The sequence below is a fragment of the Triticum aestivum genome, chromosome 1A (genome assembly GCF_018294505.1).
Source record: "Triticum aestivum cultivar Chinese Spring chromosome 1A, IWGSC CS RefSeq v2.1, whole genome shotgun sequence".
Lineage (NCBI taxonomy): Eukaryota > Viridiplantae > Streptophyta > Magnoliopsida > Poales > Poaceae > Triticum > Triticum aestivum.
In genome coordinates, this window is record NC_057794.1 from 290,603,119 (window position 1) to 290,620,339 (window position 17,221).

The following is a 17,221-nucleotide window of genomic DNA, read 5'->3' on the forward strand; positions in this document are numbered from 1 at the left end:
CGTGCTCGAAGGCATGTTCGTCATCCGCCGGCTCGTCCTGCTCTATGGCTGGGTCTGTATGGCTGCTGTTTCTGTCTAGGGGGGGCTTGGAGCGGCGCTTATGTCACCGCTTTGATTGCTTTTCGAGGTAACGATCCCTCGTTGCATCCCTGTGTTCCTCGTCGTCGCTTCCTTTGGGTGTGTCCACCATGTATACATCATGAGATGAGGTGGCTGTCCAGTGCCTTATAGGCGTTGGTTCATGTTCATCTCCTACATCGTCGTCCATACTGTCGATGTCTTCGAGTTGAAGTCGAGCACGTCATTTAAATTATCGACAGTGGCTACGAAGTGGGTGGTGGGTGGGCTTTGAATTTCTTCATCATCCGCATCCCAACCTTGTTGACCATAGTCCGACCAGGGCTCTCCTGATAAAGAGAGAGACTTTAGTGAATTCAGAATATCGCCGAAGGGCGAGTGCTGAAAGATGTCCGCGGTGGTGAACTCCATGATCGGCGCCCAATCGGGTTCGATCGGTCGGGGCGCGGAGGGCTTGGAGTCTCGAAAGGAGTCTGTCTCCTTGGAGTCACGGGCTTCGCAGAGAATAGGGCTGGTGTTCGGCTCGATCACCGTAGAGATTGTAGCCCCCGAGGCGGTGTCTAACCACCCATCCTCGATTGGTGTGATCAGCACCGAGCTAGGGGTCGGAGCGGACACAGGTGCGGCCTCCAGGGCACTGTTCGGCGGCAGAGCTAAATCATGCCCATCGTGACAGTGCGGCGCGCTCGGCTGTGGCTCGAATCCGTCGAAGATCAAGTCTCCGCGGATGTCGGTCGTGTAGTTCAAACTTCCAAATCTGACCTGATGGCCAGGGGCGTAGCTTTCGATCTGCTCCAGATGACCAAGTGAATTGGCCCGCAGTGCAAAGCCGCCGAATACGAAGATCTGTCCGGGGAGAAAAGTCTCACCCTGGATCGCATCGCTGTTGATGATCGGAGAAGCCATCGGGCCTAAAAGTGACGACACAGAGGAACTCTCAATGAAAGTAGCAATGTTGGTGTCAAAATTGGCGGATCTTGGGTAGGGGGTCCCGAACTGTGCGTCTAGGCCGGATGGTAACAGGAGGCAGGGGACACGATGTTTTACCCAGGTTCGGGCCCTCTTGATGGAGGTAAAACCCTACGTCCTGCTTGATTAATACTGATGATATGGGTAGTACAAGAGTAGATCTACCACGAGATCAGAGAGGCTAAACCCTAGAAGCTAGCCTATGGTATGATTGTTATCCGTCCTACGGACTAAAACTCTCCGGTTTATATAGACACCAGAGAGGGCTAGGGTTACACAGAGTCGGTTACAATGGTAGGAGATCTACATATCCGTATCGCCAAGCTTGCCATCCACGCCAAGGAAAGTCCCTTCTGGACACGGGACGAAGTCTTCAATCCTGTATCTTCATAGTCCAGGAGTCCGGCCGAAGGTATAGTCCGGCTATCCAGACACCCCCTAATCCAGGACTCCCTCAATGGTCGAATAGCTCAATCAAGATACTACAATGATAGATCTTCTGGCTAGGTGTGTCGGCCAGAACATCAACCTTGTCGGGGACCTACATCATAGATCTTGGAAAAGTTCCAACCATCATGTCTACCTGAGATTCAGATATGGTTGGTAACAGGATATTCCAGACCCATCGAGTCTAGAATAAATGAAAGTTTGCAACACAAATCGACGAGATGACGTTGCGAGATTCTCGAGAAATGGACTATGGTAGTAAGCTCCAAAACATGAGCTAGTTCTGCTAACACATGTGAACATGTTGTCCCAGACAAGCATGACCACGTAGTAGTCTTATAATAAAAACACTACCGAGTTCAGGTGGGGAACCATCATCGAGGATAACAAAGTCCTAACATAAGTCATGATTCTTAAGAAGGAACTTCTTTTCCTCAAACAAATCAATCAGTTGCTTGGTGTGCTACGGAATACGTATGGGATCGAGGTCGCGAGCCTGTCAACCCATAACATACTTCGCACATGCATGACTGACTTGGGATGACTCCAAGGGAAGCAAAACAAGCATTTCTCGGATCCACAGCGGCAACTTACATCGAATGCACGTGAATTAGAGAAAGTCACTTCTTTCATCCAAACATGTACCTCGTGAATGGAACACAAGGCAACCCTTTGAAAATTTCCAATACTAGCTTAGTGTTCATCACGAGTCCTAGGAAAACAAGGATGTTGTCTATGGGCTCAACAACATTTCATCTAGGTTTCTATATAAATGAAATCCAATGACTATGTGAACAGGGCAATAGCATTGGTCAGACCAAAAAATATAATGGTGTATGCTCAAGGAAACAACCATGAGTAAGACAACACTACGAACATCGTTGGTTCTGATTTGATTTGATGATAGCCCATGCACAAATCAAAGATTGGATAAGACAATGGCACCAACAATTGGTCACGAGGATCAATCGATGAAGATATCATCTTTCTTCAACAAACACACAAACACAAGGATATCCCTTTGGAGATGAACTAAGCGGGACAAGCTTTCATCTTCTAACTCTCCAAGTTGTTGTGTAGCTCAACCAACTAGCTCAGGGATATCCAGCACAGATTCTTGGAGAAGGGGAGGTTTATAAGAAAACCAACTTGATCGTGAGCTCAACATAACGGTCAGGGGACAACCCGGTGATACTTCAGAGAGGATATTCAGAAAATCACGAACCATTGATATGTTATTAAGCTTGGGAATAATCCTGCTTTCTAGGGAAAGACGATATGATCAAATAAGCGAGGGATTGGCACGATCCTAACTCATTGATCGAAGTGTGCACCAGAAATAAGGACTAGGTAGCACGATAAACCTTAGGGTGATGGTTCAATAATCAACACGCTAAGGATAAGATTATTGTCCATTATCTATCAAGCAACAGGGTTGCTAGGAGTATTGATTTCAAACATCACAGTTTACTTGTCGGCATCCGGTTACAACAACACGGGACCGAGGAATGAATAATGATGGCGAGAAGTATCACTATATCAAGAGTTCATATGAGGTTGTGCAATTCCTATGATATTCCTGACATAAAGAGGGCAATACTTCAGGGTAGAACAGAATCAAAAGCTGGATTGGCATTTTGATCTGCGGAATACAACTGCTTTGACCCAATCCTAGATATGGATGAGGTACTGGAGTTTGTTTCTCCTAGCCATTCCAGAATAGAATGGCTTGACGGATCACATGAATAATAGGCATCGATAACACCAATGCACAACTACTCTTGACCAACAATTGACAGACGAAGGTCAGATAACAGCTAAAGGGGGACAACTAAAAGGAACATATATCTTCCTGAGTTATAGATGCATAGATTAGCATGTCGAACGAGTTCAACATAATTCTTCCGGATAACCCATGCAGAAAGGTAGAACTGGCAGAATCACAATTATGAATGGAGAACTCCTCAAGAGTACTCTGATTGTGATCTTTTGATCCAACAAACTTCTGCATAAGTGGTTCATAGTATTTGGAAGAAGGAAATACCACAGACCTCGAGGACTAATGCAAAGGTTAATAATAACCTAAAGGAACGAGCAAACACTATCAACATGAAGTAAGTAGGGTGAATCTTGGGTTCAAAACCCAGAAATAGAAGGCCTACTAACTAAATGGCATCACGACATGCTTTCGAGGATGGTGGCCAGAATCATCACACCGGGAACACAAAACATTGCTAGATTACTGAGTGGTTCTCGAAGACACCTAGGGTCATAATACTAACTCCAACATACATATCAAGGCAATGGAGTACCTCAACAGACCGATTAGTGTGCTTAATCTGGCCTAAAGGAACATCGAGAATGGGAAGAAGGGATTTGCAAATGCATCGGACTATTTAGAAACCTGGGATGACTCGGACAGCATAACGGCTGTAAATGCTCACAAAAAGATTTGAGACATTCACAAGGATTTGCATAGTCACTTAACAACATCATATCAAGGTTCTGGTTCAACTGACAACATAATAAAAGTAGTAGAAACTGAACAGGGCTTGAATCCAACAATCCTATAAGTCTACGGATTAGTAACACGTGATCTTGATAGAAAGATGAGAAGCCTAGTTCTTAATCCCCATAGAAGAGAAGAGGATGACTCAGATCAGAAGGACATAGGGTAAGAGGAGTAAAAAGAGCCTTATGTTCCCTTCCACAATCAATTCCCTTATATAACTAAAGCATTTCTAGACTCAACTTCGACCATTTTGGCTTGGTAATCCTACAGGCAGTCAGGCTCTGATACCAAAACTATCAGGACCCCGATTCCAAGTCACATCGATCTAGCCGGTAACGCCTCATATCACTTTGCGGTCTCATGCACTGTATTCCCACGGGTGTCGCCTTACCATGGCCCAGGACCGTTTGCGCCTTTTGGCTCACGTATATGATAGTGTCGCTAGCATCCATATGACAGAGAACCCGGGCCGACATGACTAGTCGTGAACCCAAAGTGGCACTAACTTATGGGGACAGGCATACCTGAATCAACATCGAGCATGTCGGTCAGCAGCGTGTGAATCCGGGATGTAGCACTGGGCTAACAGGACTCCGGGAACCCAGGCTGTAGCAGGCTAGGCAGGACTCCGGATGTCACCGCGTGACATTTCCCCGAAGGGACAGACACAGGAACAAAGTGAATCACATGCTGGCCAGTCAAGTGCTCCGGAGCAGTAGTGCTGGGCTAACAGGACTCCGGTGAACCGGGCTGTAGCGGACTACTATGGCTCATGGAAGCACAAGACTACATTTCCCCATAAGAGAGGCCACCAAGGATAAACAACTAGGTTGTCAGATCCCACACATACCAAGCACTTCAATCATACTAACAATATGCTCAATATGTGCAATACAACATGGCATCACAACAAGACTCTACGACTCAGAGTATTTATTCAGTAGGCTCCGAAGAGCGAGATATTACAAACATGGGTCTCATGACCCAACATACAGAGCATACAAGCAACAAGCACATGCGGAAGCTTAACTTGTCTGAGTACAGACAACTACAAATGAAGAAGGCTGAGAAGCCTGACTATCTACAAGACCCTCCCAAGGGTACAAGATCGTAGCTGAGGTAACAAGCTAAACGTCGAAGTCCACGTGGAACTACTAGCGAGACTGACGTCTCTCTGCAAAACATAAATTAAGCAAACGTGAGTACAAATGTACCCGGCAAGACTTACATCAGAACTAACTACATATGCATCGGTGTCAACAAAGGGGTGGTGAAGTTTAACTGCAGCAAGCCAGCTTTGACTCGGTGGCTAACCTGAACTACGACTACAAGTAACTCTTTTGAGGTGGCGCACACGAGTCCACAAATTCACCATACCAATACACCACTATGGATCCGCTCTCGTCTCCCTGCGAGAACACCATCCATAGCACTCATGCTTATCTTGCGAGTTTTAGAGTATCCACTTTCACTTGTCTATGAACTATGCAAGGGGTCCAAGTTTCCATATCCGAGGAATCCGGCTATTCGAATAGATAATGATAACCCTGCAGGGGTGTACTTCTTCACACACGCTCTCGCCACTTACCACCATGTACACATCGTGTATCTCGGCAACCTTCAAGCGGAAGCCTGGCGAGGGAGTCGGCCACAACCTGACTAACCAAAAAGTCTCTAGTCCAGGTTATCGCCTATTCGGGTTCCATCCGCAAGGAGATCCGGCCGGGGTGTCGCTCACGGCCCCAAACGATGTGAGCAGGGTTCCCAAGCCCACCATCCGGGTGCCACTTGGTACACCGTGCCACTGTGCCTAGTCTGTCCCAAGCCCACCTGTACTGGGTGCCACTTGGTAGACTACTAACACTACCTACAAACACCAGAAACTAGTTGCAACTCCTGGACAGAGATCAAGTTGATTAATAAGTCGAGATAGCTTGGAGCGCCCGGAGCCCAATGTGTGGTAGTAACTGTTCATGGATCACAAACACAGAACTCAGTTCCTGAGGACGTCTGCAATGAGACAACCCACCATGTACTCCTACATGGCCTCTCACCGCTACCTTTACCAAATCATGTTCACACACTTAGCTCTCAATGGTAGGACATGTTCACCACGTTCCAATTCATTCTCGATGAATCAGACCCGACTCAACTCTAAGCAGTAGCAGGCATGACAAACAAGCATGAATGAGTAGGCACATCAGGGCTCAAACAATTCCTACTCATGCTAGTGGGCTTCATCTATTTACTGTGGCAATGACAGGTCATGCAGAGGAAAGGGGTTCAGCTACCGCAGCATGTAACAGTTGAAACGTTGTTGTCCTAATGCAGTAAAAGAGAGCAGGAGCGAGAGGGTGGGAGTGTATCGGAATGAACAAGGGGGTTTTTCTTGCCTGGCACTTCTGAAGATATTATAGCTCTTCATGGGTGTCATCGAACTCATCGTCGGAAGCACGTCTATCGAGAGGGGACGAATACCGCCAACAGAGAGGGAGAGCACAATCAATGCAATGCAACAATATGATGGCATGATCATGACATGGCAATATGTTGTGATTTGGGCTAATGCAACAGAAAGTCATTTTAATTGAAGTGGAATTCAAAACTATATCAAATTCCAACTCCAAATCTATTATGAAAATTTGCCCTAATCATGTTTCATCCTAAACAGTGAGGTTAACTTGCTCAAACATGCATGAAAATGGTACAGATGGATTCCTTGAATTTTTCTGATAATTTTTCATATATAAATTATTTCATTTGGAGTTATGGTTGTATTTATATGAATTTTTTAAGTTTTAACAATTTATGGAATTTTCCTGAATTATAAATAATCCAGAAAATCCTTTATCGCGTCAGCATGACGTAGCCGTGACGTCAGCGGTCAACGGGCTGGTCCAGGTCAAACCTGACGTGTGGGGTCCACACGTCAGTGTCACTACTAATTAACAGAGTTAATTAGCATTAGGTTAGCTACTAACCTAGGTTAGTTAGGGCCTGGGCCCACACGTCAGTGGCTAATCTAACTAACCTAATTAGTTAACTAATACTAACCTAATTAGTTAACTAATACTAACACGTCAGCGGGTCAGGGGGGAGAAGTCAAACCCGGCCGGACGGGGTCAAACCCTGCCGGAGTTTGGCCGGCGTTGAGCCGCCGGTGAGGCCGAAACGGCAGAGGAGGTCGGGATTGTGTCTCCGGTGACCAAAAAGACGGCGGAGACTACCTACGGGACGAGAAGACTCGTCCGCATCCAATGGTGCTAACAGCAGCGGCCCTAGTGGCCTAGGTCGACGGCGACGGCCTTGCGCGGCGGCCGAAGTTCGGCCAGGTCATGCCCGGCGTTAGGGTGCACGGGAGGAGGGGCTAGTGGGCTTGGCATGCTTCTGGAAGCACAGTGAGCACAACGGCGGGATCAAAAGGGTAAGGCGGCAGCTGTGGCCACAGCGGCGCCATGTGTGGCGGCGGTGAGCTCTCAGGCTCAACGGAGCCCGCGGTTAGAGAGAGAAAACAGCAAAGGGAAGAGAGGGGAACGGAGAAGGGGCTCACGGGGAGTGTAGCGGTGGCCTCAGCGAGCTCGGGGAGGCATCAGGGGCGGCGTACGGTCGCCGGCGATCTCGGCGGACCGAGGTGGAAGAAGACGGTGCTAGCGGCGTTGCAGTGCGTCCAAGGCGTCGTGGCTCGCCCGTGAGGAAGAGGAAGACATCGGCGGTGCTCGGGGACACGTCGAAGAGACGAGAGAGGGTCGATGGCCACGGTGGACGGCGATGGTGGCGACGAGCTCCTCTCGGGAGGGGATGGGGAGAGAGCCAGAGGAGGGAGAGGGGCACGGGGAGAGTGGGGAAAGTGAGAGGGGGACGAGGGAGAGTGTGTGGCACTCGTAGACGGCGTCTTGGGTGTCGGCAAAAGCAGGAGGTGGCCGGCGTGTGGCTGCGGGCGTCGGGCACGCGCCTCTCGTCCTCCTGGCGAGAGGAGGGGGATGACTGGCAGTAGCCAGTGGGCTGGGCCGAGCTGGGCCAGGCCAAGGCGACAGGTAAGCTCTAACTCTCTCTCTCTCTTTTCTGTTTTCTTTTTATATTTTCTGCAAATGTTTTGGCTTTAAAATAAAATGCCAGAGAATTTTAAAAAATCATGAGCTTGCTTATGGGCACTGTTTGGAATATTTCCAACAGTAACCATTTCAGCTCATGAGTATTTGGACATTTAAAATATTTATAAAATTTAAATGTCCAATTCAAATACATTTTGGGTTAATTCAAAAATCCAGGGGTGGCCTATAAATATGTTCATCATTTTGTCAGAGGTTTTCACCTTTATCAAAAATCATGAACATTTCCAAAGGGCATTTTGGATTCACTGAAAATATTTCTAAGTTGAACCTACTTGATTTGGTTCTGGTGCTTGGGTTTCAACATCCCCCATTTCAACTTTCAAATATATTTTAGATATGATTCAAGGGTGCTGATGCAACTAATTACAATCAAATGCTAGGGCTGTGACAATACTTTCACTAGTGCAAGTTCTCTCAACAATAATAACATAATTGGATCATATAACTATCCCTCAACATGCAACAAAGAGTCACTCCAAAGTCACTAATAGCAGAGAACAAACGAAGAGATTATTTTAGGGTACGAAACCACCTCAAAGTTATTCTTTCTGATCGATCTATTCAAGAGTTCATACTAGAATAACACCTTAAGACACAAATCAACCAAAACCCTAATGTCACCTAGATACTCCAATGTCACCTCAAGTATCCGTGGGTATGATTATACGATATGCATCACACAATCTCAGATTCATCTATTCAACCAACACAAAGAACCTCAAAGAGAACCCCAAAGTTTCTATCGGAGAGTTAAGATGAAAACGTGTGCCAACCCCTATACATAAGTTCACGAGGTCACGGAACTCGCAAGTTGATCACCAAAACATACTTCAAGTGGATCACGTGATATCCCATTCTCACCATAGATAAGCACATGCAAGACATACATCAAGTGTTCTCAAATATTTAAAGACTCAATCTGATAAGATAACTTCAAAGGGAAAACTCAATCCATTACAAGAGAGTACAGGGGGAGAAACATCATAAGATCCAAATATAATAGCAAAGCTCGCGATACATCAAGATCGTGCCGAATCAAGAATACGAGAGGGAGATAAATCAAACACATAGCTACTGGTACATACCCTCAGCCCCGAGGGTGAACTACTCCCTCCTCATCATGGAGAGCGCCGGGATGATGACGATGGCCATCGGAAAGGGCTTCCCCCCCTCCGGCAGGATGCCGGAATGGGTCTAGATTGGTTTTCGGTGGCTACAGACGCTTCTGGCGGCTGAATTCCCGATCTAGGCTTATTTCTGGAAGTTTTGAGTTATATAAGAGATGTTGGAGTCGGGGACAAGTGAGGGGGGTCCCCGAGGTGGCCACGAGGCAGGGGGCGCGCCCAGGGGGTAGGGCGTGCCCCCCACCCTCGTGGTGGCATCGGGACTCTTCTGTCCCACCTCCGGTACTCCGTGGGCTTCTTCTGGTCCAAAAATGATCTCCGTGAAATTTCAGGTCAATTGGACACCGTTTGGTTTTCCTTTTCTGCAATACTCAAAAACAAGGGGAAAACAGAAACTAGCACTGGGCTCTAGGTTAATAGGTTAGTCCCAATCATATAAAATAGCATATAAATGCATATAAACATCCAAGGTTGATAATATAATAGCATGGAACAATCAAAAATTATAGATACGTTGGAGACGTATCAACCAGCTCTCGCCGCATCATGACAGTCAGTTTTCGGCTTTCTCTACTGAGGTACTTAACCGGACGAACCAGAAACACAATCGCAGTAGTTCTCCCTTTACTACCCTAGCCGATCAGACGGAATGTAGGGTAGCAAGCACAGGAGCTGGGCAACCCAACTATTGACCAAAGACATGATTCGGAGCCGATGCATATAATGTCGAACTCGGGATGCCGAATTGTGCTGAAAAGTTGTTCGGGCCTTTGCTTGGCAACACATAGTTTGCCTTATATAGCCCCTGGTAGTCTTATGCCGAGGTGTGTACATGGAACAACATAAAAGACGGAATAAAAATGATACCGAATAAGAATTTTGGTTCACGGAAATCTGATTGATACGTCAAAACGTAATCTTACAGAAGGTATCATAATCACCAAGGCCATTTTACATGCCCGGGGTCTAGGGCGAAGGAAAAAGCTCTATACAGGTCCTTGAACGAAGTTGTGGTCTTCCTGTCGCACATTTGCGCCTCTTTTTGCCCAAATGAGAAAGATTTCTTTAAGGGAATGGTCTTCGGCCATGTATACAGAGCCAAGCTTTGAAAGAGTCCTCGTGGGTCCAAAGAATGAGTAGGTGTTGATTCACCTATGGTAAAAAAGGAAAGATGGTTAAAGAAAGGGCAAGGCCGTATAAGGTCGAATCTTTGTATAGGCTTGTCCGTATATTGCCTCTGTCGATGCCCAAGGTATTTTGAGTGCGTGATTGTGCACGCGCGGTACGAATCCCGTTGATGTACGTGGCGGTCGGTGTAGGCTAGGCTGCTAATTCAGCCTTGAAGTTGCCAGACTGCCAATATGTAGGACTGCTCGGTCCTGCATGGGGAAGTCCGATGGCTTGACAGCCGAGGGGTTGTGCAGCTTGATAGGGCCGCTTTGTACTTTGGCCATGATGGCCGCTGTATGCTCCTTGGTGTGAGGGGAGCGCTCCCTATTTCCATTGATTGTAATGATGCCACATGGATCGGGCATCTTGAGCTTCAAATAGGCGTAATGTGGGACCGTGTTGAAGCGGGCAAAAGTAGTTCGTCCGAGCAGTGCATGAAAGCTGCTGTAGAAGGGGACGATGTTAAATATCAAGTCTTCGCTTCAGAAGTTGTCCAGCGAGCCGAAGACTACTCCCAGCGTGATTGAGCCCGTATAGCGGGCCTCTACTCTAGGTATTACTCCTTTGAAGGTAGTTCTAGTGGGTTTGATTCTTGATGGATCAATACTCATTTTGCGGACAGTGTCCTGATAAAGTAGATTGAGACTGTTGTCGCCATCCATGAGGACTCACATAAGATGGAATCCGTTCAAGATTGGATCGAGGACCAAGGCTGTCTAACCTCCGTGACGGATACTAGTTGGGTGGTCCTTCCGATCGAAGGTGATCGGACAAGCCGACCATGGGTTAAATTTGAGGGCAGTCGGCTCCCTGGCGTAGCCTTCCCGTAGTGCGCATTTATGCTCCCTCCTGGGGATATATGTGACATATATCGTATTCACTGTCTTTACTTCGGGGGGAAATTGCTTCTGTCCCCCTGTGTTCGGCTGTCGGGGTTTTTGGTCATCGTCGTCGCTTGGCGACCCCTTTCCCTTGTGTTCGGCGTTAAGCTTGCCAGCTTGTTTGAAGACCCAACAATTTCTGTTGGTGTGGTTGGCGGGTTTATTGGGGGTGCCATGAATCTGGCAAGGCCGATCAAGTATTCTATCTAGACTGGATGGGCCATCTCTGTTTGCCTTGAATGTCTTTTTCCGTTGACCAGGTTTGGAGCCGCTGAATCCGGTGTTAACCGTCGTGTCTTGTGTTCCTTCATTATTGTTTCGACACTTGTGCTTGTCGCGTCGTGGCTTGCCATTGCCATCCCTGGCTTCGGAGGTACCAGGGTCGCCGGTGCTATTGCTTCTGCGAGCGAGCCAGTTGTCTTCTCCTGTGCAAAAACATGTCATAAGTGCGGTGAGGGCTGCCATGGACTTCGGCTTTTCTTGGCCGAGGTGTCGGGCGAGCCACTTGTCTCGGACGCTATCTTTGAAGGCCGCGAGGGCTTCTGTGTTTGAACAGTCCACAATCTGGTTTTTTTAGGACCTTGTCCAAAGCTATCGGGCCGATTCCCTGTGTTGCTGGATTATGTGGCTAAGGTCATCAGCTTCCGGGGGCTGAATGTAGGTACCCTGGAAGTTGTCTCTGAATGCATCCTCCAGGTCCTCCCAACTACCAATAGAATTTTCTGGTAGGCTGTTCAGCCAGTGCCGTGCTGGTCCTTTGAGCATTAGCGGGGGATATTTGATGGCATGGAGATCATCACCGTGAGCCATATGAATATGGAGAATGAAGTCCTCAATCCATACTGCGGGATATGTTGTTCCATCATATGATTCGGTATTCACGGGTTTAAACCCTTATGGTAATTCTTGTTCCATTACTTCGTCAGTGAAGTAGAGGGGGTGTGCGGCGCCTCTATAGCGGGCCACATCGCGATGTAGTTTAGATGGAGTCTGTCTGTGGTTTTCGGCCCAGGAGTGGTTATGGCTGTCATGCCCGGCAAGATAGCCGTCTTTGTGCGTGGAGCACGGCCCCGTGATCCGTAGATCGATCTTGTCTGGCCCGCTTTGTTTTCCAAATCCTGCCGCAGGTCGTAAGTATATTTCCGAGTTGTTGTGTCTCTACTTTTACGGAGAGGTGGAGCGGGCTGGTGTTCGGCCTCAGTTGCCGTTCTGGCCTGGCCACGTGGTGGTCGGTTAGGTCCATCAATTGCGTTATGTGCGGGCATTATGGGCTTCGGCGCCTCGTCGTTGAATTGGGGTAGCAGTTTATGCTTTGGTAAAGTCTTTGTTGGGTGTTCGAGGCCGTACTCTTCGGCTGCCAAGACATTAGTCCATCTGTCGTTGAGCAGATCCTAGTCAGCTTGCAGCTGTTGTTGTTTCTTTTTTAGGCTTCTAGCTGTGGCTATTAGCTAGCGCTTGAAGCGCTCTTGCTCCAGGGGTTCCTCTGGCACGATAAAATCTTCATCGCTGAGGCTTACGTTGTCTTCGGAGAGTGGTAGGTAGTTGTTGTCCTCTGAGTCTTCGTTCCCTGTTTGTTCGTCGGGATCAATTTGCCCGTCCTCCCGATCGTCCTGTTCGGATGTTGGCCCGATGGGGGCTGCTTGGTCTTCGGCGTTCTCTGGAGTATCATTGTCTCCGGTGCCAGTGTTGTTGTTATTACCGCAGTGTGATTTAGGGCGGCGTAGCTGACGTCAATGTTTTGGCAGTATCTCAGGAGGTTTGCCCTCGACAGGGTTTTTATCGTTGTTTTTAGGTGTTTCCACCATGTATACGCCGTACAAGGAGGTGGCCGTCCAATGTCCGGTCACTAGCGGGAGTTGGGCCTGCTCCTCTCTGGCATCATCGTCCATACCATCGATGTCTCCAGAGGCATAATCGAGCATGTCGGTTAAGTCCTCGATAATGGCTATGAAGTGGGTGGTGGGTGGGACATAAAATTCCCCGCTCTCAGCCCCTAGTCCGGGCTGGGCATAGTTCAGACGTCGTTCCTCTGTAATGATGAGGGATCGCATTAAGTCCAGAGCCTCGCTTGAAGGTGAGGTTCGGCCAGGGAGAAGAGAGTTTGTGGAGTACGGCGGGAGGGAAGTTCCTTGGCCGAGCTCACACGCTGCTGACTCCGAGAACTCGGAGCCAGTGTTCGTAAAAGGGTCCGGCTTCATGATTATTGCCGAAGACGCTATTCTTTCAGTGTTGGGCTCTAAGGCCGCTGAGAGTCCGGCGGGTTCTAAACTCCCGTCTTCGGACCCGAAGACACGCTCCGGATCTATGGCCAGAGCGGAGGTTGGGGTCGCGAACCCTTGGAAAATCAAATCTCCTCGGATATCAGCGACGTAATCCAGATTTCCAAAACTAATCTACTGACCTGGGCGTAGCTGTCGATCTGCTCTAGATGGCCAATCGAGTTGGTCCACAGGGCGAAGCCGCCGAACACGAAGATCCGGCCGGGGAGAAAGACCTCCCTCAGGGCAGCATTATTGTAGATGAATGATGGGGCCATTGAACCTACTGGCGACGACACAGCGGAACTCTCAATGAAAGCACCAATGTCGGTGTCAAAACCGACAGATCTCGGGTAGGGGGTCCCAAACTGTGTGTCTAAGGATTGATGGTAACATGAGACAAGGGACACGATGTTTTACCCAGGTTCGGGCCCTCTCGATGGAGGTAATACCCTACGTCCTGCTTGATTGACTTTGATGAGTATAGGGGTTACAAGAGTTGATCTACCATGAGATCATAATGGCTAAACCCTAATTGTTTAGCATGTATGATTATGATTGCCTCTGCAGACTAAACCCTCCGGTTTATATAGACACCGGAGGGGGCTAGGGTTGTGCAGAGTCAGTTTACAGAGAAAGGAATATTCATATCCACACGCTAAGCTTTCCTTCCATGCCAAGGAGAGTCCCATCCAGACACGGGAGGAAGTCTTCTGTCTTGTATCTTCACGGCCCATTAGTCTGGCCCATGTCATATAGTCCAGACGCCCGAGGACCCCTTAATCCAGGACTCCCTCAGTGGGATCCCTTCCCTCCTAACATTTGGGAAGAGGACCAAGGCCACTATAAATAGGACCTAGCCATAACCTTAGTTGATGGAGGAGGGAGAGATGATCCTCACACACATTAGCTCATCGAGCCCAAGAACACCTCACCTCCTGAGGCTGTTCATCCACTGTACTAGTTCATCCTCAGCCCCTCGAGGCAATCGACCACACACTGGAGTAGGGTATTACACCGCAAGGTGGCCCGAACCAGTATCAACCCCCGTGTCTCTTGTTCCTTGGGTCCGTCGAGCTAGGCCGTGGGATCGTTGAGCAAGCGAGCTAGGAAGAGAGTGTTCTTCGTGTGCACCTCAGAGTTCGAACCTCACAAGGGTTTGCCGGAACCCGTAATCCGACATTTGGGGCGCCATGTAGGGGGCGCCGAAGCCTTTCTTCCGTTGATCGACGCACCACTGCTCCACCGCATCCATGGCTGACGCTTGCCGGGCCTGTGCTAAGCGTCGGGGCGCCCTTGCCGCTCGTGTCGCCCAGACGGCGCCCGTCGGCGGACCTCCTCGTCGCTCTCCATCACCCGCTGCTAACGCCTCCACTGGCCCGGCGGGAAATGAGTAGCAAGCTTCGTTGCTGCACCCCTCTGTCCGGCGGGACGGACGCACCACCACCCCATCGCTGACTCCGGACGGCTCGTCGTCCCACGCTCGTCGCACACCCGCAGATGCGCAGGTGCTACGTCTTGAGCTTGTGTTGGTTTTCCCCGAAGAGGAAGGGATGATGCAGCAGAGTAGCGTAAGTATTTCCCTCAGTTTTTGAGAACCAAGGTATCAATCCAATAGGAGGCCACGCTCAAGTCCCTCGTACCTGCACAAAACGATAGCTACTCGCAACCAACGCGATTAGGGGTTGTCAATCCCTTCACGGTCACTTACGAGAGTGAGATCTGATAGATATAATATTTTTGGTATTTTTGGTATAAAGATGCAAAGTAAAAAGTAAAAGCAAAGTAAAAAAGCAAAGAAAGATTAAAGTGATGGAGATTGATATGATGAAAATAGACCCAGGGGCCATAGGTTTCACTAGTGGCTTCTCTCAAGAGCATAAGTATTCTACGGTGGGTGAACAAATTACTGTTGAGCAATTGACAGAATTGAGCATAGTTATGAGAATATCTAGGCATGATCATGTATATAGGCATCACGTCCGTGACAAGTAGATCAAAACGATTCTGCATCTACTACTATTACTCCACTCATCGACCGCTATCCAGCATGCATCTAGAGTATTAAGTTAAAAACAGAGTAACGCCTTAAGCAAGATGACATGATGTAGAGAGATAAATTCATGCAATATGAAATAAACCCCATCTTGTTATCCTCGATGGCAACGATACAATACGTGCCTTGCTGCCCCTTCTGTCACTGGGTAAGGACACCGCAAGATCGAACCCAAAGCTAAGCACTTCTCCCATGGCAAGAACTACCGATCTAGTTGGCCAAACCAAACGGATAATTCGAAGAGACTTGCAAAGATAACCAATCATACATAAAAGAATTCAGAGAAGATTCAAATATTATTCATAGATAGACTTGATCATAAACCCATAATTCATCGGTCTCAACAAACACACCACAAAAACAAGATTACATCGAATAGATCTCCACAAGAGAGGGGAGAACTTTGTATTGAGATTCAAAGAGAGAGAAGAAGCCATCTACCTACTAACTATGGACCCGAAGGTCTGAGGTAAACTAGTCACACTTCATTGGAGATGCTATGATGATGTAGAAGCCCTCCGTGATGACGGCCCTCTTCCGGCGGAGCTCCGGAACAGGCCCCAAGATGGGATCTCGTGGATACAGAAAGTTGCGGCGGTGGAATTAGGTTTTTGGCTCCTGTTTTGATCGTTTGGGGGTACGTGTGTATATATAGGAGGAAGAAGTACGCCGGAGGAGCAACGAGGGGCCCACGAGGTAGGGGGGCGCGCCCTAGGGGGGCGCCCCCCACCCTCGTGACCGCCTCTTTTGTTCCTTGGAGCAGGGTCCAAGTCTCCTGGATCACGTCCGGTGAGAAAATCACATTCCCGAAGATTTTATTCTGTTTGGACTCCGTTTGATATTCCGTTTATCTGAAACACTGAAATAGACAAAAAACAACAATTCTGGGCTGGGCCTCCGATTAATAGGTTAGTCCCAAGAATAATATAAAAGTGGAAAATAAAGCCTAATATAGTCCAAAACAGTAGATAATATAGCATGGAGCAATCAAAAATTATAGATACGTTGGAGACGTATCAGCAGGTCGTGCTGCTCATGGCGATCAAGCTCCTACGTTACCGCCCCGTCGACGACCTCTACGAAGACTGGCTCGACCACATCGCCGAGCTCGTCAGCGCCGCTGGGGGCTCTCCCGCGCCGTCTCTTTCGCTGCCTCATCCGCCCCTGCTGCGGGCGACGTAGCCCATGGAGCCCCTCCGCCACCTCCACATCAGCACGTCGCCCTCGCACCAAGATGCGCGGCCCCGTGGCGCGACCCATCACGCAAGGCGCCCACGCGTGAAGAAGGCAGCTGCTAGGAAATCCCGCGGCTGCAAGAAGATGCTCCTCCACTCCCTGCACCACCACATCAAGATCGCATGCCACCTGCAGCGGCGGTGCATGGGTACCAAGACCAGGCTCCACCTCCACGACGGGCTCCAGTGACCATAGCGGGTTGCCGTGCCTTCACCCCCGAGCTGCGCAGCGTTGTCTGGCCCGGCAAGTTCAAGCCCGACCTGCCTCCGCGCTACGACGGCACCCTCGACCTTGATGAGTTCTTGTAGCTCTATGAGCTAAGCATCGAGGCGGCCAATGGCAACGAGAAAGTTATGGCGAACTGGTTCCCCGTGGCTC